Source organism: Haliotis rufescens, unplaced genomic scaffold (assembly GCF_023055435.1).
Source record: "Haliotis rufescens isolate VD_foot unplaced genomic scaffold, xgHalRufe1.0.p SCAF_20, whole genome shotgun sequence".
NCBI classification, from domain to species: Eukaryota; Metazoa; Mollusca; class Gastropoda; order Lepetellida; family Haliotidae; genus Haliotis; species Haliotis rufescens.
This window is the reverse complement of record NW_025963891.1, coordinates 1,155,093-1,175,892: the sequence shown is the minus strand read 5'-3', so window position 1 is coordinate 1,175,892 and position 20,800 is coordinate 1,155,093. Positions and strand designations below refer to the sequence as shown.

The 20,800-nt window shown below is 37.1% G+C and overlaps 2 protein-coding genes across 7 annotated transcripts in view; both read right to left on the bottom strand.

Moving 5' to 3' along the window:
* LOC124151044 (netrin receptor UNC5C-like) overlaps window positions 1-20,800 on the bottom strand; it is a 420,080-nt gene that overhangs the window by 224,760 nt on the left and 174,520 nt on the right. The gene's annotated exons all lie outside the window — the stretch shown is intronic.
* LOC124151045 (sperm-tail PG-rich repeat-containing protein 2-like) overlaps window positions 1-20,800 on the bottom strand; it is a 91,178-nt gene that overhangs the window by 36,176 nt on the left and 34,202 nt on the right. The window lies entirely within an intron of this gene.

Sequence of the window (20,800 nt, the reverse complement as noted above, 5' to 3'; positions counted from 1 at the left end):
AATTCTGCGTTATTTGATACAAGACTTATAACATGATGTGATTGTATTAGTCATTCAGTACTTCTACCTGAACCACACCACTACCTTTGCCATTTACATCCCTCCTGCAGCAGTTTGTAACCTTTGTCATGGTATATAATCCTGATCAAGAATATTCTTAGAAATTACACACAATTGTTCCAAATGACCTTATGCTATGTATTTACTATGTTTTAGGATAATTAGACCTGAATGAAAAATCTGAATGAATGTCTTCTGATACTTGATCTTCCAGCCTTTATTGATGATAATTTAAGAAATTACACTCATAAAAATATAGATAAAGATATATAACCGATTTAAATGGCTGACTCAAAATTACAAGCGCACTATTACAATGGGCAGTGTTAAAAAACAATAGCTGATCTTCAATACAGGACATCGTGAAACAAGGCAGATAATCCTGCAGTAGTTTAACTTAACAGCATACTGTAAGAAAACACTGACAGAAAACAATGTCAAGACTTACTGGCGGTCACCAAAACTCCTTTGTTACATAAAAATGTCATATCTCATTAGTCACTCCCTTGTCATCTCTAATTAAGCTAACGGGATGGCTCTACATGGGAGAAAGACAGGGATGAATGTCCCCAATGTCTGCTTGCTCGTGTTGCAGATAGTCAAGGAACATTGGTGACTGCAAGCCTCAAAATTGGGACGAAGTTTAGCTCGGAATTTCTCTTGACATGTGTAGGGCATTTTTACTACTTCTAACTTAATCATCCCTAAGCATTACTTGCATTCAGTGGATGAGAAACCAGGAAGATGGGAGATCCAGAATATTAGAAAATATCCTGCTATTAAAAACAAGCCGGAATATGCAGCAAAGAATGTTCTTCAAGACTTGTGTTGGTTGTAAAGTTTCTTTAATCCATTATTCTGATTACACAGTTAAAACCAACAAAACATATGTGACATTGAAGAATTTAAAATCTGTTTTCCATGATGAAAAATTCTTATTATTTTTACGCCGTCAGTTCCACCTATATTTGCCCTCTCCAAAGTATTTGAGTTCAAACAGTTATCATTCAGTTCATGGTCAGTGAGGATTTTTTAAAACGTTATGTGTTTGAAGAGTAAGTGAATGAGAGAACACTGCAGTCAGCAGTTATATGTTAGTCATGGCAGCCTGTAGATAATCGAGTGTGGACACACAAACCAGTGGATGATATAATGAGCAACAAACCAGCTGTCAGGTACAGCACAACAAGTCACCGAGCCTGACACTCAGACCAGTTGACTCAGCAATAAGCAAGAGAGTGCAGGGAGCTTTTTCAAACCTTGGTCCCAATCATGGCTAAAATATGTTTGGAATTGTTTTGAAATAATATTATCTTGTATTTTGAACAAAATGTAAATTCTTAAAACAGAAGCCATAATTCCCAACAGTGAGAGCCATGCAGCTGCTGTGGACACGTCACTGCAAAGTACATCGATGTACCTTGAGCTGATAACAAGGTAAATACAGCACCCAAGGATGAAGAGGGCAGACGAAGCATGCTCCAACAACATTAATTCCTTGTCACGAAATCTACCATTATGAGATGATATACCACCCTCACAGAATCCTGTAGCCATATTTTACATGTAATTTACTGCATCAGAGGCTCGACATCAGGTCCCCCTGTTTACATGACAGGGACTCTAAGTAGGTATGATTTATTGGAAAGCTGTGTATGCAGCAGCCATGTTGTTTCAACACCCTGACAAGCGCCGTCTATTACCACACATCTAACCACACTGTCTGTGGATCAAGTTCAACGGAAATGTAAAGATTTGAATTTGAAAACCATCTGTACATGTACATGGACAATTAACGCTCTAGGCTAACACTGTTTTGTTTCACTGTCAATTATAGTTCTGGTCACAGATTTAATTGGAGGATTAGATTCTTTTTAAAATCAAATTCTCCTCGTATTATTTTGCCTAATTTGACAGACCTGAATGGGATATTGTGGGAGAAGTAATGAAATTGTGTCCTGACATGCTTCACTACAACTAAGAAGTGAAATATGTTTTCAGGAAGGAGACAACATGTTCCTCTGAGGATGTGGATAACCTTGATTGGAGATCCAGTTGTAGTTCTTTGACATGTATTACGACCAAATGAGCATAAATCAAAGAATTATGAAAACATGCATGAATGTTCTAGAAGAGGAATGCAAATCCACAGAATGCTGCATGATACTTTGATACAATAACCAAGAAGTTCTGAATTTTGAGGGAACAAGGTCTGGCATCTTGTTTGAGATTGACTTGCATTTTACAATCAAGCCAAAGCCTTCCTTCATTTTTCTGATGAGAACATTAATTACCTATGATTAATGCAGAAGTAGATATGTGATACCATTGCAATTTGAAATCAAAAGAATTAATCCCCAAACCATTCTGATGGAACCAATGTCATGAAACATTGAAAACAAAGAAAGAGTCCCATGATGGAATGAGGGATGACGGACGGAGGAGGAGGCTGAGTAGGGGTGGGAGGTGATGCTGCCGAGGATGAAGGAAGGAAGGAAGGATTAACCCCTCCCACCACAGGAAGTCATCAATATGATAATCCTGTTCCTCTGACATCAGAGCTTTTATTTTTACAGATTGTAACAGCTTTCTTTGTTAGGGAGATGAGTATTAAATTTGTAGCCATGAATAATTTAGATTTAGATTTCATCCAGATGTTTGCTAAAACATTTCAAAGAAAGGGTCGGCTTAGTTCTTTCCGACTACTTCTTTCTACACAAAAAAGGTGCTAATTACCATTTGTATCTTGTCAGTTGAAACCCACTGATGCTTGCATGTGGGGGGTGGGGGGTGGTGGGGGTGGTGGGGGTTGTGGGGGTGGTGGGAGGGGGGTTCAATCTGAAGGACGAAATTATGATCTCAACAATTTAAGATTCTTAAAGATAATGTCACATGGCTGGTAAAGGAAGGACATTTCTGTGCAAATCTGAAATTATTATTCAGTTTCTTCTCATTAACATGCAATTTGACAATTAACCACAAAATTATAAATCTTATTTTATTATCTGCTATGAACGTTTAAATTCGAAATGAAACATCTAAATCAACATTAACAGCAAAAGTTTTAGTTGTGGTTAAATTCTGTAACATAATTTGGGCATTATCATGACAACCCTTAATTTAACAATTTACATGTGAATTGAAAACAGTACCGTCCAGGAGCTGAAGTTCTACCCAAAACACAGACATTGATTATCACTATGACATCAATTATCTCCGAGCTGAAGTCCATTGTTACAGGAAGTACAATCTTATCCCGAAACAGATCAGTTGACCAATTACAATGGATGGGAATTTATGAAACAATGAAACTTAACATAAACATTGATTAATTTAATGCTAATTGCAAATAAATTTATCCTTCATTTGGATAAAACAGATTTAATGACAAGTGCAAAGGATTAAGCTCATCTCCATCGAGGACAGATTCCCTGACCTTTGTAAAAGAGATGGGGACCATTAGACTTGTGACCTCTGCCAATGTGGACAATCTTCTTGACAATTTATTGTACTCCAGTGGCATTTAATGCTTGACAAGAAGAGCTGATGTCAAACAATTTTCTACTCAATCAACTTTCATCCTTCTTTTTCACAAATCTAGATCATGTGTGGAAACCATGAAATCATAAACTATTTTACCAATTATCAAATTAATTAAGAACGTGTGAGCAGAAAGACACTACTAGATAAGTGTCAAAAGTCCACTTGATCACATTAAGTTCACTGTATCATGATACATGTTTTCAGACTTATAAATATTCCAAGTTTAGACAAGTGTTCACAAAAACAATATGTTACCAATATCTTTTTTTGCAAGACATTAAATGGTGACAACCACTGACTTCGTTGATGCATGTCATCGTATCTCAATTGCGTAGATCGATGCTCATGATGTCAATCACTGGATTATCTGGTCCAGACTTGATAATTTACAGACTGCCGTCCAATAGCTGGAATATTGCTGAGGGCGGCATTAAACAACAAACAAACATAATCCTATACATGAAGAAACACACACAAGAACATTATGTTTGGAAAAAAAATGAAATAACACAAATCGTTGAATGTTGATAGCAACAATGCTTTGTCCTTTGTGACAGAAACTGAACTGTTTCAAGATAATAAGACACAATGACTTGAGTGTTTGAGTGAAAAAGAAATGACTTAAGGTTGAAGGTTGAACACACAGTGTTGAACAAAGGTTTCTCAAATACTAATTAACTTAGACTTGGTTAATACTTCCCACATGACAAATAGACCTGATAATTCCTTTATTCATTCCCAACACTACACTACATCTCTCATGACGTTCTGCCACCCCGGGCTGTGTCACAAAGAAATTAAACAATCCACAATGGTCATAAAACCAGAAGAAGGAAGAAAGATACTTTTCTCTGCAACAACTGCTGAAAATAATGACCTGATATCTTGATGCCATCACTTGTCCAATGTCCATCATCATTGCTTTAGTATAAATTAAAAACCATAAATAAATCCCAATATAATTCATATGCAGTACACATAACATATATGTGATATGTGATACCAAAAACACAAGTCAAGCAAGAGTCAAGCATCTCAAATAAAGCAACACAATCAAGCAACAATCAAACAGCTCAAGACAAGTGACTCAAGAATCAAGCAACTTGTGAATCAGCCATCTTGCGAATAAATAAACATCAAGAATCAAGCAACTTACAAATTATTCATTTAATTCAGGGTTTTACGCGATGCACCAATGTGCGTCCTGTACGCACAAATGTAGAGATTCGACACAGAAAAAAATACATTGCATCCCAAGAGATGCACAATAATATTAATTGTACCTACAGTGCACTAAGAGCAGTTATGGGTGCGTGTCATGTCATTCATCCATCATGACCATTTTCCACATCATCATAGACTCATTCGGGGAGCACGGGTGGCCCAGTCGTATAAGGCGCCGCGATTCGCTGTGCAGAGTTGCGTCCCTTGGGCACGCCAGAAACCTATGATTGTGGGTTCTAATCCCGGTTCGCCCTGATTATGTTTCTAGGTTTGTCAGCACCATACCCGTGCTCGTGGGTTTCACCGAAGTGGTAAACGTCTGAGACCTGCATCACTTGGGGCTTTCCTCCCACATTAAGCAGACACGCCGTGATATGACTGGAATACTGTTAAAAGCGGCGTTAAACACAACTCACTCACTCACTCACTCATAGACTCATTCCTAGCTCTAAAGTAATTATCAAAATGTACAGTACACAACACCACTTCATTACTTTACAGAACCATCATATTGCTTGCAAGGACCTTAAAAATTAATAACTGGGATCCTCTGGATCCCCACTTTTGTAAGTCAAGGTAAAGTCCTGTAATTGTTCGTTTATCAATCCATAAATTGGATTTTCCACCAGTCAAAGAGCCATGCATACTACAGCATACCATCACAGAGTCTACCATAAATATACACTAAGGGGTTGGGAGTCCACTGAACAAGTCATTGCTGTGTGTAAAGCCTCAGGGAGTGGTCATTAGGGTCATAAATCTAGTCATGACAACATTTTTCTTATTATATACTGTTTATGAGCCTTGGTCTTATCCCATCATTTGTAGCAAGATATATAGCAGATAGACGGGATTATGCTCGCAAAAATGTATGCCTATGGCAAATATTGGTCTTGGAATGCAGATTGTAGAGAGTATTGACATCTGATATGACAACAGCCTTCAGGAAAATAGTTGCTACTTAAGGCGTCACATGATACACATATATTGTTACTGTTTCCAATAGTGACTTTGCTTTGTAACAATATGCTGTGTTAAAGACCACTACTTAGAGTTAATCAGTTTCACCGACGATTGGTTGGTTTCAGTATATCAGAGGTTTCCAATCAAGAAAATGATGTGGGATCCAATTTTTTTCCAATTACATTGAATTTGTGGGATCATTAAATGTTTAAAAACACAAAAGTCTGATAACAAGGTCTCAAGGCCTGCTCTCTTGCAATGTTTCCAAGTAGATGTGATTGTGTTGAAGAGTATGGTCTAATGTCACTGTCATTGCTTTGCTATTTTATTTGTCTTTATATTTACAAGGAGGATACTGAGAATGAAGATCTAAACGAATGATTTTTCAATTTGTAATCATGACTGATCATAAATCATCATTTTCTTTTCCAAATTAATGATAAATCCTAACGTTATAACCAATTACCAACACAAGCATCAGTGGATACACACTTCAAATCTTTAGAGTGAGTGAGTGAGTGAGTGAGTGAGTGAGTGAGTGAGTGAGTGAGTGAGTGAGTGAGTGAGTGAGTGAGTGAGTGAGTGAGTGAGTGAGCCAGTTATATCACGGCTTGTCAGCTTAATGTGGGAGGAAAGCCTGAAGTGATGCAGGTCTCAGACGTTTACCACTTCGGTGAAACCCACGAGCACGGGTATGGTGCTGACAAACCTAGAAACATACTCAGGGCGAACCGGGATTTGAGGCCGCAATCACAGGTTTCTGGCATGTCCAAGGGACGCAACTCTGCACAGCGAATCTCGGCGCCTTAGACGACTGGGCCACCCATGCCCCCTCAAATCTTTAGAATTGGTTTAAATATTACAAAGTATCTTCCAGCATGATGGTAGATTATGTGGACTGTAGCTTTCAATAATAGGTTAACAGCACAGACTGATATACTGAAAATCTTAACTCCCCACATCTTGTTAGCTGAGTTCAGAACCATTGTCTCTCGGGGTGAGTGTGTGGGTGGCAGACAGCCTTGAGAACACATGTGGTCAATGAAAGAGAATAAGGTGAAACCTGCCTTTTTGAAGCATGTTTTCTTATTGAAAAGGTGGTCAAGGATGTGATAAGGACAAAAACCTCTTTAAACCATCTGACCAACTTCTGTCAGTTGAGCACCTATCTTGATGAAATCTGTAATCCTATAACGTGATATCAGGTACTCTGTATCCCAGCACATTCTCCTAACCCAAGAGTTTAAACCTTCCATTCTCTTTTATCCTCCCATAACCTTTCAACAATAGGCCATTCTCTTACTGGGCAGTTGTTCAAATTCACAACTTTGCTTCCTTGCTCTGATGGTCAATCTTCAGGACGGAGGCTTATGATATCCCTGATGATGTTCAGATGAAAGATGAGGTGTGTAGTTCACTCTATTTCAAGCAGCCCATGTTAAGGGGGTGCTTCAGATAAGTGTATATAGCAATCAATAACGCAGTCAGGGTTCAAAGACCAGGGATTTGTGAGAGAGGTGATCCCGCTTCTTGACAGCAAGACCACTTCCCTATCTCATCCCCGCCTCTGGAAACAGGAAGCCTTCCACTTCTGTGCCATGTTTAATGGAGATACATGGCCAGAATACGTGAACTGGTCAACAAGATCTTCAGATAGAATTCAAATTGTTTCCTATGGTACCTAGCAGGATTTATTTCTCAAGAGTTGAGTTTCTAGGCTGGAGTGCCAGACACTAACTCCTGATTGTTTATCACCACTTTAAATGAAGACGATCTCCTTGATTTCCTGACTGAGGATTGGTATAATGGCAACCTCAGTAGGACATTACCTAATATTGTATAAAGGTCATTGGGTTTGTCAGATATAAGGAGACTTAGTGTCACATAGAAACATCAGTTTAGGTTTTGAACAGCAATTGAATCTAGTTCCTTTTTAAGCTGATGAGTTATCATGGACTGCTTAAAACTGTTTAATAAAAGAAAGAAACATCAAAGAAGACAATGGAAATGAAACATTGTTTCCCACTTATCATTGATCACATTTTTTCATAAGCATACATGTATAAATTTGAAGCTTATTTCTAACTTACCTTTTTAAACAATATGATCGTTTCTGACACATCTTAATTTACCAGTGGTAGATACTAACATTTTTAGTCCACTGGTCCTTAAAATGATAACATATAGCAAAACCCTTTAAAATGGACAATTTCTCCTAGTCCTTATAATACCTTAACTATTCACTTAGAGGTACAAGGGTCTCTGAAATCCTCAAAGTGGGGAACAGCTAACTGTATTCCAATCCCCCCCAAACTCCCGCTATCAGTTTGGCAGGGACTACAGGACTAGTGCCAATTTCTAATGCTGATTTACCCTGTAAAGTTTTTCACTCACTGTATTTTAAAGAACGTTCACCCAACGCATCCCCAAAATAAAGAAAATTTAAATGAAGAGTTTAAAATAGGAAACAGAATTAGTTTTATGTGTGGATGACAGAAAATGACATGTTTATTACGTTTATGAATACAGTAGATAAAAACATATTTTGTTAGCTTAACCAATTTTCTTCTGTCGAAAAACAATTTTTCTTTAAAGCGTGCAGATGAAACTGCACAGATGAAAGATATACACACATGTACCACAAGTGGTGACACGAAAAGTGGGGAGGCAGCAAAAACCCTGTTTTCCTTCACAATGCCACACGAGCCCAAATCGCAGACATTGAGTACAAGATGCTCCTCATGGACATCTTAGATAGAAACGACCACACAACGTACCCATAAACTCTCATATCTACCGCCAAAAATTAATAAAAGAAATCATAATTAATAGCAATGGCCTGGCATGAACTTGAACTACAAGAAGAAAAAATCCCCAGGAAGGATAAAGCATCTTGTAGCAGTTATTGCTTCTGCTTATCACACGATTGTTGCAGATTGCTGAGTGATACGAGTGCGAAAGGCAGGAATAATGTCAGAAAAACTTCTCTGTGTTGCAGATGTGGCTATCAGATTTGACACAAATCTGTATTTATGGCCACACTAGATAACATAGGAGTAGAAACAGTATATAAGGAACTCTCTTTGCAAGCCTGATTTGTGTCAATCAAACCAGGATAAAGTGATATTTATAACAAACTGTTGTTATATCATAGAGCATTAGATGATATCAGTTGCTTGAAGAACAGACAAAAAAAAAAGAACAAAATAAAGAGGAAAAATAATCCATAAAAAGTTCTCTACATATCTTGAAATGCTGCTAAATGTGTAAAACACAGATCTTGCTGTGATCTTGCGATCTTGTAATCTACTAAAAGGCTCACTTTTTCCAGCTAAGTCTCAATTTCTCTGAACACATGTCCCCATCAAGGAAAAAGCTGTTCTGATCAGATATAAGTGGAATAGTAATATTTTCAAGCTAAGGCATCCTAACCTCAAACCTCGACAAACCACTCCATCTTTAGTGTCACTTGTTACTGTCCTTGTCCCTATCAACTTCAGATTTGGTCTAAATTACAAAACAATTTGACAAGAGGAAGAACAAAAATGAATGAGGGAATTAACCCCGAGTAAAAAACAACAATAATATGAAGAACTCACACCAAAGAACTAAACTGTGACAATAATAACTCATTACAGCATTACCCTTTGTACCCTCGAATCGCTACAAAACCTAGCTTCCATCTAACCTTTAAAGGCTGCTTCTAAACAATTAAATTAGACAAAGCAAATTTGGTACATCATCAAATGGGAAAGTCCCTGCATCCTGTGCCCAGAGGCCCTGAAGGTCTGACTGGACCCTTTGCCATCTTTGATTGGACCATCAATCTTTGTCAAACGGATGGAGTTACTCCCCCTTGTTGGTGTAATCATGTTCCCTGGGGTTGGAGGGGCCAGGCCAAGGGGGGCTGAAGGGGAACAGCCAAAGGGGCTGGGGAGGACAGATAAAGATGAGCATGGCTGACCTGTCGGGGGACATCTCTTGAGGATTAAAAACGGGAATGACCAAGAGGATTGTGTGAGTTGACCCCTCAGTCTGGACAGATTGCTCTAGTTAATATTGAAGTGATAACGCCTCACTGACTTGCTAGTCTAATGCTGATGAATGAACGTTAGAAGATCTTAAATTGGTGAAGCTGACATGGTGTGGTTGATAGTCAACCTGACACAAGTTCTTGACACTCTATAGCATGGTCAGGCAAGCTGTGTCAATTTCAGAAATGAATGCTGAGCTATTTTTTTCCTCTTAAGCAGATTGAATTTCATCTAATTATTTAACTCTTTCTATACAAATTACTCTTTTTTCAAATTTGGTGAATTTAATGCAAACATGTCAACAGATCCATTTTGTTTTACATGATCACATTTCACTTTGTGACATTACAAACTGGAGAATGTGAATGATATTCAAATTGCTTTGTTACTTTCAAATTGACTTTGTTCACACATTCATTTTTTAGTCATATGCTTTCTGTTGTTATTTTTTTATCACACAGATACCACCTGCACTTTACTCAATTTTATCCTTGCCTATTCCCAAATCTTGGTGATGATTCATGTTCTGTGAGTTTATTACAAGTATGTCTGTTTTAAATCAAATAATTAACAAATGATCAGATGATATTTTCTGAAATATAAAACAGTTTTGAATTATGTTTAAGAAACACCCTCAAATTTCAATTATTTACTTGTTTCTATGGGAATGACAAAAATTCAAATTTCAAAATTACCCAATCAGCAAAAGGAACCATCTTACTGACAAGTTGATATGTATGCAAAGTTTTGTAAAGAATTTGTTAAAAAGAATAAGTTCTTCCAAAACAAATCTCACCATCAATTTAGTCCAGTTAAAATTAAAGACATAAAAATGCCAAATTTCAAATTTTAGATATATGTAAATTGTAAAATGCATCATATTGCCTCAAAGTTAATGACTGTGCATACTAAACATGCTCAAGAAGGTTTAGTTTTTTGGTTACTCTTCAGAAATGAACCTTACCATTGGGGCGTTTACACTTAATTGAAAAATACAAATTTGAAAAATAGTTCTAAAAAAACTTTAACACTAGCTTTATATGTATTCTGTGATGAAGCATTGAATAGACCTTTTGTTGTGGAAGAATGGATGAGTTGAGACACAGACAGACCAGAGACACTGAATATGCATAGCTTCAAACCACTACAGATCTATCTTATGCACCAAGTATGCAGTTAACATATGAAAAATAGCCTTGTCATTTCTTCAAGTCATGGAAAAGGTTACACTGTTGTTTGATGCTGTGGTCGGCAATGTTCTCCACATGCAAAATCCTATGTTCCAACCTCAGGGACTTCAAGAACAATGCCAATGGAAGCTATTTCTAGGAAGAATCAGCAACAATAGAACATTTAAAAAACATTAATTCCCAATAAAATCATTTGAACTATGAGTGAGTTGTCGATTGTTTTTTGTGAGTATCAAGTCTACATGAAGGTTTTTCCAATCTGCCAAGAATTACAGTTTCAACTTTAAAGTCTGACATTTCTGAAACTCTTTGCGGAACATAGCTACAACCTTGACCCCACATGTATTCTCCTTGTTGGACAAATCTTTTCATTCTTTATACTTTTGCCAGGAGTCATAAACATTTTCCTTGCATAATCCAAGAGGACATTTCATAAGTGTATTTCAAAGACAAGCCGACCATCATGCATTAACCCACAAACATTGAACTAAGTCGAGGACATCTGGTCCGCCTATTCCAATAATTGGAAGGCATTCTGTAACAAAAGAAACTCCATGAAACAATCTTAAATTACTGTCTTTGAAAGTCATTCTCATGAAGTCCGAAAGATTAAGTAAGGAATTTGCTCAACAACAACCCATTTGTGAAGAACAGAACAGCCCAAAGGGACAATCTTGGTTACTATCAAAGACGACTAAAATAAACATTCGGATAAAGCAAGATATGTGGTGAGACCTCTACAGAAAATGGGTCGGTCAATTTTCTTATTTTGTACATATTTATGTGTAAGGTGGCCTGTTTTTCCCACAAACAGATGATGTGCTCTGATTGTACTCCAGATATTTATTGGTTCAGAAGTCACACTATCTCCAACAATCACAGAGGAGATACATTTATGGCAACACTTTCATACAGATATTTCTATGTAAACGACACCAAATCAAAACACCACGGAACTTGTAAAAAACGATAATGTCGGAAATGACTTGCATGTATTACAGTATATCAAAACGTATATCTCTTAAATTTTATTTAATGAAATATAGAAATATAAATCACCAGTAATCCAAAAATAATTATTAATTAATAATATTATATCTAATGCATAAATTACAACAACTACCAACACAATTCTTGTTTACGTGATCAGGAACTGGTCTTATCTGTAACAATCCAATACTCAAGATTCAGTTCAAGCTCCCAAATTAAGTATCATAAAAACAATTGTTTTGTAGTAAAACTCCCTAGGGAAGGAACCTGTGACCCTAAAGAACCTTAGCCAGGCCTGGCTATCTTGGCCAATCTCTATAGCATTATTAAGGATCAAGCTATGGCCATATTTCACAGCAAACTAGAAGGAAGAGACACACACTACAGCAGAGCCGACCAGATGGCCCTTATTTTAGTGTTCAGGGGACAGGAGAGGGTCCTGACATTAAACAGTCTACTTTAGGTAGATAGCATCTTGTGGAACACCTTCCTGGGCTGCCAGTTGGTTAATATCCCCTCCCTGGCCAGTGCTGTGAATGAGGATCACTCTTGCTTGAATGTTCACATTTTTCTCCAGCTAATTAGTCGGAAATGGACACTATACTGGTCATCAATTTTCATTTGAATCTCGTTCACCAAATTTCACCTTGAAATTTATGTGGGCTTTTATTTGGCTAGGATGGCCCATGGCTACAGCCATTGTGTTTTAAATATGACTTTTATGATATTTTGATGAATCGTTGAAGCATTAAGAGAGATAATGGGACATAAACACTGTCCTTATTATAGAAATATGCATATTTAAATCTAAGTTTGTGTCCATTATTTAAAATAAATCTGACAAAAATTGCCTGATTTGGGCGCAGAAGATAAAAACGGTAAAATTATTTGACTTTTCCGCCTGTATAGTAGCATAGCACAGTTCCAACTATTATCAAAAGAATTCCATTATAGAATGAAAATTAGTTTTGACAGTGTTTCATTTAATTATCAATGAATTGTCAACATCATCCACATCAAATACATCTGTTACTCAAATCAGTGCACAGTAATTGACAACATGCACTGCGTCAACTGCCAAAATCCCAACAAAGGGCAAATAACTCTCTCGTTCCACAACCAAGAACCGCTAAAAAACACCCCTAAGACTGTTGGACTACGTTACCAGTTAAACCGAGTCTAATGCCCAGAGAGACCATCAGATAGCTGTCTGATATTTGAAATTAGAGTTTAATTATTTTCTTAATACTCCCTGTGCATCCTGACATTTCTAAGAAAGCAGATAAATGCAATGAGCAGAGGGAGAGCCAAAGGGATGGTTTATTCCCCACAAACCAGGACAAGCGAGCTGGGAATCAGCAACATTACGCTATTGTTTTTTCAAACCAAACCTATGGAATCTTGTTGCATCCAAGAATCTGATAACTGTTCCTGGTATTCTTCCATAATGCCGATGAGGTGTAAACATCTATTTCTAAACCCATTGCCAGACAAAGTCATTCCTGCCATGTGGAAATATTTTCTTGCTTGAGATAATAATTAGTCATCTGGAGAAGGTAATTTGGTGCTGCATATGCTACGATTTCAAACAATGGATGGTCACATTGTTTCACTGTCACAACTTATTTTCAATAGCAAAAAAAGGATTTCTAGTTTTGCATGAAACATCCTGAATTTATAGGTAATTCCCTGTTATATGTTAAACTTATGATGATACCAGTCAGTTAAATTATCTCAAATCACTCAATCAATGGCCAAACCCTTACTGTACTTATCCCACAAATAAATAATTAAAACAGTCTAAATATTTCCCAGGCTGAACCTTCCTTGCGAACTGATGCACCTGGTCTACTGATCATCATCTTGCCTGGTTTCAGTGGATGGTACTTGATACATGAACTCATCAAAATATCCACTCTATTAAATCCATTGATGGAGACATTTATACATATTTTGTATCATATATCAGCAACTGAAGATGGCTTTTCCAGATATAACCCCAAATTTCTATCTATTCATTACATCAGCAGCAGGAAAAATGAAAATAAAGACATTTTCATTCAGTTCAACTGATTCCAAGTGTCCCAGACAACAGTATCAATCTGTGCCATTAACCACAAACCAGAAACCCCAGTCAAGCACAATACTTTTAAATCCACCAGAGCCTTTTGCAAAAATTATCTCCAATTTCATTCACAAAATGTTCAGTCAAAGAAAATCTGCATCTCCTCTCTAGCAATATAATCATAGCAATATTTGTATTCTATTGTGTATGTCAATGTTTAATTAGTCATGTTCATGTTTTGTACCCTGCCCCCTGTGGGTGTTTAAGTACAATAAATATTCTGCTTCTTCTTCTGTTCTATCTGGCTAGTATAATGTCCTGGGAACTGTCCACATGAAGTACAGCTAAGTTTTCCTGAAGGACCAGTTCAGAAGAAGGAAATGTGTTTCCCACAGGTTGTAAAATAGTCATACATGTGGTCAAGGTATGGTCTACATTTCCCAAGGCAAAGTCAATCCACAGTCATCCCTCCACACCCACATCCTCATATGTATGCACCCACATTCACAACCTTCAACTGTCAGAAATAATCAAAGTGTCCTTCCCTCCCGAATAAGGTCCAGGGCCCATTCCACAAAGCCATCTTAGCTCTAAGATGAGCCTAACCGCAATACTTTAACATAGGCTAATGATAGTCGTAGCACTAAGATCTGGTTGTGAACCAGGGTCCTGAAGTCTGGTGATTCTTTTGGGTGGCAGTCAGCTTGGTGCTGATAACTATTTCCAAACCATGGTGACAACGGATTAACAGTTGCAATGAAATACTTTCATGTAAGCTCACCATCTCTAAGATGTACAAGACCTATCTAATTTCCCTCCCAAAGTTTGATTATCTTTCCACAATCGCCATCATTCCAAAGAAGATAAATCTAGAAAGTAACACTTGGAAATTAAACCAATTAGATAACCGCAATCAACAATATTGCCATAATATCACCAGAATAAAACTTGTAATTCTATGACAGTGATTGGCAGTTTTATAATCAACAATCATCTGCAAAACACTTTGAACTGGCACTTTAACATCTCAATATTTTGGGTAAAACTTGTTATTGCTCTGACTGCCATCAGTAGTAGAAACCTTGCCTTTAAACCCGTGAATTAGCTTATTCCAATTACAGCTTAACAACCTACGAAAAGAAAATCAATGGCATTGAGAGATGGAACACAGCCATATATCCCAGCACGAAATAAGATTGGTTATAAATGGCGTATTCCATGATATAAACGTAGATAAAGTTGTAATTAAATGATGGTCACAAGAAAATGGCGGGTGCAATAGACATCGTCTATGTCACAGTTGATTGATATTGATTTGAGATCACCATTCCAACAGGGAACAGAATTAGACTATCTCAGAGGATCTGGAAGAGTTTGCCTTCTCCATCGAAACTTTGCTACTACAGAAAGACAACCTTAGGGCTGCCATAAAAACAGTTCTTGATAGAAAACACAAATTGTTCATCTTAAATCTTTAAAAAACCATAAAATAGACACTAACTTGAAGCTTCTGGACAAGTCTATGGGATCATAAACACAGTTTCCTCACTTCTCTGAATGCAGTAAATGCAGATTATTGGCGTAGTCTTCCACAATACAAACGCACTCAACTTGTAATCTCTTGGGCCAGAACAGAAAAATGTGAATTGTCAACACGTGAATAAAATCTGAACGATTTGTTTCCTTTGAAAAGAATAGGAACATCTGGTAGAACTAATCTTTTCGAGAATAGATACCACTTTATTCTCCTCACCACACAAATACGCACAAAGGCCATGACCAAACAAATTGCTTGTTATTGACCAAATCAATCGGGGTAATACAACTTACTGATCCAATCAAAATTCATGACCATGAGGCTAGTAAGCCATTGCTTTGGTTCATGGCTATTACTCTCCAACCAGAAAATGTAATTACACCTTCAATACTATCTCAAGCCAAGTGGATGATCTCGTTGCTATTTGGTGGCAACTGGACCTTGGTAAGTTTGATCCAAGTGCTCTTGACCAAAGTAATTTCATTATAAACAAGGTGTTTAACCTTACTACAGCACTGTTTTATTCATGGAATATACAACTATGTGACCTCTGATTTCTAACTGCAGGAAACTGATAGACTAGATGATGAAGATTGCCTCTCTCAAAAATGTATACTACTCCAAAGAAGTTAAGGAACAACCGATTCTTTCATATTGCTAAAGTTAATCCGTTATGCCATGAAAAAATTGGGTGTTCTTTCACTTCTTTTGAGCAGGATGTTTGAAGTTTACAAATGTACAATGCTTCTTTTTTCTTTTGGAGACACTTCTTCCATTAATACACACATTTCTTTCAAGACTATAATCACAATCTATTTGAAAATCTTTCCTCAGAGTCAAAGGCTGCACAAAACTATGACTTTGGAAAGTGTAATGACACTATGAAAAGTTTGGCTATTGGCACAGATCAACATATACACGAAGATAAATTTTTTAAATTTTATATTAGTCCCACCCACAATGTTCTAGATGGATTACAAAAAGACAAAAATACAACAAAACAGCACAGAGAACAGGTTAAAAGTCGTATTATGATGTGTGCCATAATGTAAAGAACCTGGCCCAAGGTGCATTAAGGCCATCCAGTGTATAGATACCCTACTTGTACTTGCACAATAACATACATTTGGCATCAGTAGGTAAATGTTGGTGATCTGGGACTCATTATTTCATTTAAGTGCACAATCCCATTTTTCCAGAATACAAAAAGTAATCGCCCTCAAGAGAAAATGATCAAACCATTCCAATTCTGTTAGAACAAGAACGAGACAAAATATACCTCCCAGGTGATGTTGTGAAAGTAGAACCAAAAAACAAATAACCCTTATTTCAACAGATCATTTCAAGACTGCATCATGAGTAATGACCTCAAAGACAACATGAAAGATGTTTAAGATATTTTAAGTTAAGAATATATTCTTAAATCATACCATTACATAAGAGAGCCATTAACCACAAGCAGAATAATGATGAACAACCAAACCCAGAGACCTCCCCTTTCACCACTGTGTACCATTATACATACCTTACTCATCACTGCAAGTTTCTTGTAAATAATTCATTCTCAAAAAACAAAAATAGCAGGATTATTTTTTGTATTCTTTGAAAGAGTGATATTAAATTAAACATCTTTGTACAGAGAAAGAAGCATGATTGTGGAGCCCGAGATTGATGGAGAACTTGTTATTGAAGTCAACCTGGAATTAGTTGTGCTGCAAGTAGAACTGTCCTTTGATCTTGGACTTACTGAAAATGAGCTGCAAAACTAAGCCTCTTGACACTAAAACAGCTCATTATTTACATTTTGTTCTCAGGAGATAATTTTGGCAAAATACCAAGTTTGACGGAGAGATTGTTAGCTTCAATTATTTGATAAGAAGACTTTTAACTGCAAGGACAGACTGAAATGTATATTATTGAATTAAACTCACTTGATAAAAAGTGTGCAATTGTATTTTGTGGGAACTTTCTTAATCAAATTCAGATCAAAGAGATGTGTTTTTCTCTTGTTTTTGTGGACTGACAGGAAACAACATGTTTTACTGCTATAGCTCTCCAGACAGTCTCTGCTTGTATCTCAAGCCTTTTGACAAGAGACACAAAAGTCATTTTTCTGGATTCTGAATGGACTAAAATATCAAAGATTTGGAAGGAGTATTCTTTGAATTATTTTCAGTTTCAGGACAATTTAATTCTTATTTTTAAATATCAGAATAGTTTCATGTTTAAGGCAAATTCATCAAACCAATCTTCAAAGCAGAAGTTTGTCTTTATAGCAACAGATAGATTTTTATTAGGTAAAAATCAACAAACAGACTCTCATCTTCTTGACAATGAGGCCATGCATATGCTGATGTCCCATGTTGCCATGGTAACAATAGGTCGTTGCACCTCTGATTAAATGACTTTGCATGTGGAAATATCTTGTAAGAAACTGATTTGTTTTTTGCTTTGATAAAAAAAGAATGGTGAAAAACATGAGATCAATGTATATCAAAGGATCTTACGTCCTATCTTATCTTAAATCACACAAAAGAAAACATGAAAATGTTTCAAGTGAAAATTTAATGTTTGTCCCACCGGATAACTGTCTAACTGTATTTGAATCTCCAGAATATTACATTTACAAAAATGATTTAACAAAAATATCTACGACACAGTTAAATTATTTGTTGACAAAACAAAAATGCAGCACATCACTTATGATGACATAACGGGTGTTGACAACCTTTCTTGATAACAACAAATTGCTTGCTTTTCACTCAATCCTTATGGGGCACGGGTGGCCCACTTGTCTAAGGCGCCGCGATTCGCTGTGCAGAGTTGCATCCCTTGGGCCGCCAGAAACCTATGATATTTTTATTGTGGGTTCGAATCCCGGTTCGCCCCAATTATATTTCTAGGTTTGTCAGCACCATACTCGTGCTCGTGGGTTTCACCAAAGTGGTAAACGTCGAGACCTGCATCACTTCAGGCTTTCCTCCCACATTAAGCTGACAGGCCATGATTTAACTGGAATAATGTTAAAAGCGGCGTTCAACCCAACTCACCCACCCTCACCCACCCACTCAATCCTTATTCCCTGTGTTCTGTACAGGTTAATCTTGTGTACTAGAACAAGACCAGTTTTTCTTATTCAGGTGTAGCCCAACCTCCCATGTTCAAGGACAAGGTATGACAAGGAAGATTTACAAGTTTTGAAAACTAGCGCACTTGTAAGGATTGAACATCAAACAACTTTAAGGTCAGTGACATTGTTAGACTGTGTCAAACTGTTTGAAAATAGTTTGTTTGGTTGCTGTTCAATGACGCACTCAGCAATATCCCAGCTACATAAAGGCACTCTGTAAATAATCGAGTCTGGACCAGACAATTCAGTGATTGACATCATGAGCATTGATCTCCATAGTTGGGATAAAATGACATGCATCAACCAAGTCAGTGAGCCTGAGCACCTGATCCCGTGAGACGCCTCTTATGAAATGCATGGGTTGCTGAAGACCAATCTTAACCTGGACTTTACAAGTGTTTGAATACCGAGGTACAATCTTCTGTAACCTCTGCACCTGTGACTCTCTATGCTACATTTAATTGCTGAAGCCTACATCATTTCATTTGCAAACTAAATACAAATACATTGAAAATTGTGGTATAAAACAGTGGAAGGAGTGCGTGAGTGAGTGAGTTGGGTTTAACACCACTTTTAACAGTATTCCAGTCATATCGCGGCGTGTCAGCTTAATGTGGGAGGAAAGCCCGGAGTGATGCAGGTTTCAGTCGTTTATCACTTCGGTGAAACCCACGAGCACGAGTATGGTGCTGACAAACCTAGAAACATAAATGGGGCGAACCGGGATTCGAACCCACAATCATAGGTTTCTGGCGTGCCCAAGGGACGCAACTCTGCACAGCGAATCGCGGCGCCTTAGACGACTGGGCCACTCGTGCCCCCACAGTGGAACGAAGCCAGAATGACTGATGCTATATTAGACTGGCGAGGTGATATCAAACAGCGGTAGAACTAAAAGCCTAACAACATGACATAAAATCACACAATAATTTTGCTGTAAAGAATGTAATGAACTTCTGAATTGCATTAACAACCAGTTTCCATCTGAACTATTCAAATAATATCATGCAACCACAAATCTGTCTTTGAAATTACAATAATAAATTCTACAATGCCTATATTACAAAACGCAAATGGAAGCATTCTCAAATAATCCAAATCGTAAAGTCCTAATTCTAGCATGGCAACAGCTTTCAGTAATCTCTCTGCCCACAGACGCAGGGAACGGCTAAACAAGTAAAAGCATGAATAATCAAGTTACGATGCTTGCGCTGTTATTATAGTGATACCTTTTGTTAATTGCAGGTGTAAAAAGCCTCATAATCAGAACGAGCTTTTGAAACAGAACAGCGAGAATTCAATCCCATTTCCGACTGATAAACATCATAAATGCAATATTTATGATGAAATAAATGGTAATATGCCATGTTGAGTGGGATTAAGTGATGTATGACTTGCATTGTTCCATGCTAAATGGAAGAAAACTTCATAAACCAATGTTTGAAGAAAACTGATGATTTCATAACAGCCGTGCCAAGATGGCAAAGTAAACCTAACACAGTTATTACCCGAAATTGATCATTTATTGCAATTGGATCTAATACTATTAATAACTACACAATAAAAATATTTCATGTTATTTAAAGTGGATTTCACTGAAAAAATATAATGTTTTGTATCCAGGTAACGTACACAATCGATGGCAACTTTGTAGTGACAAAAACCATGCATATCATGACACTATAATGTCTTTTATTCACAATAAGCTTCTCAAAGCTAAACAGTTTAAGGCTGCACAGATGTGGGTAAACATTGACTCATCTCATGAATACAAAAAAACACCCACTTTTGCCTATCCTTATTTCGAAACTTAAACACTCTCTATCCTCAATTCATGATACTTTTTTTTTCAGCTTAGGCAGGTCAAGAGGTCTGGATTTCAGGTAATTGACAAGTCCTATTTTCTCTGTCAGTACTTGATGTTAAAAGAAATGAAAACATCCTTGTCAAACAAGGACCCTACTCTCAAGCTGGTTTCACAAGGGTAGCTCCTTTGTACATACGTTCTTCATCTTGCACAAAGAGATGACAAAATCAGTTGAAGAGAAGAGAGTGGAGGGAACT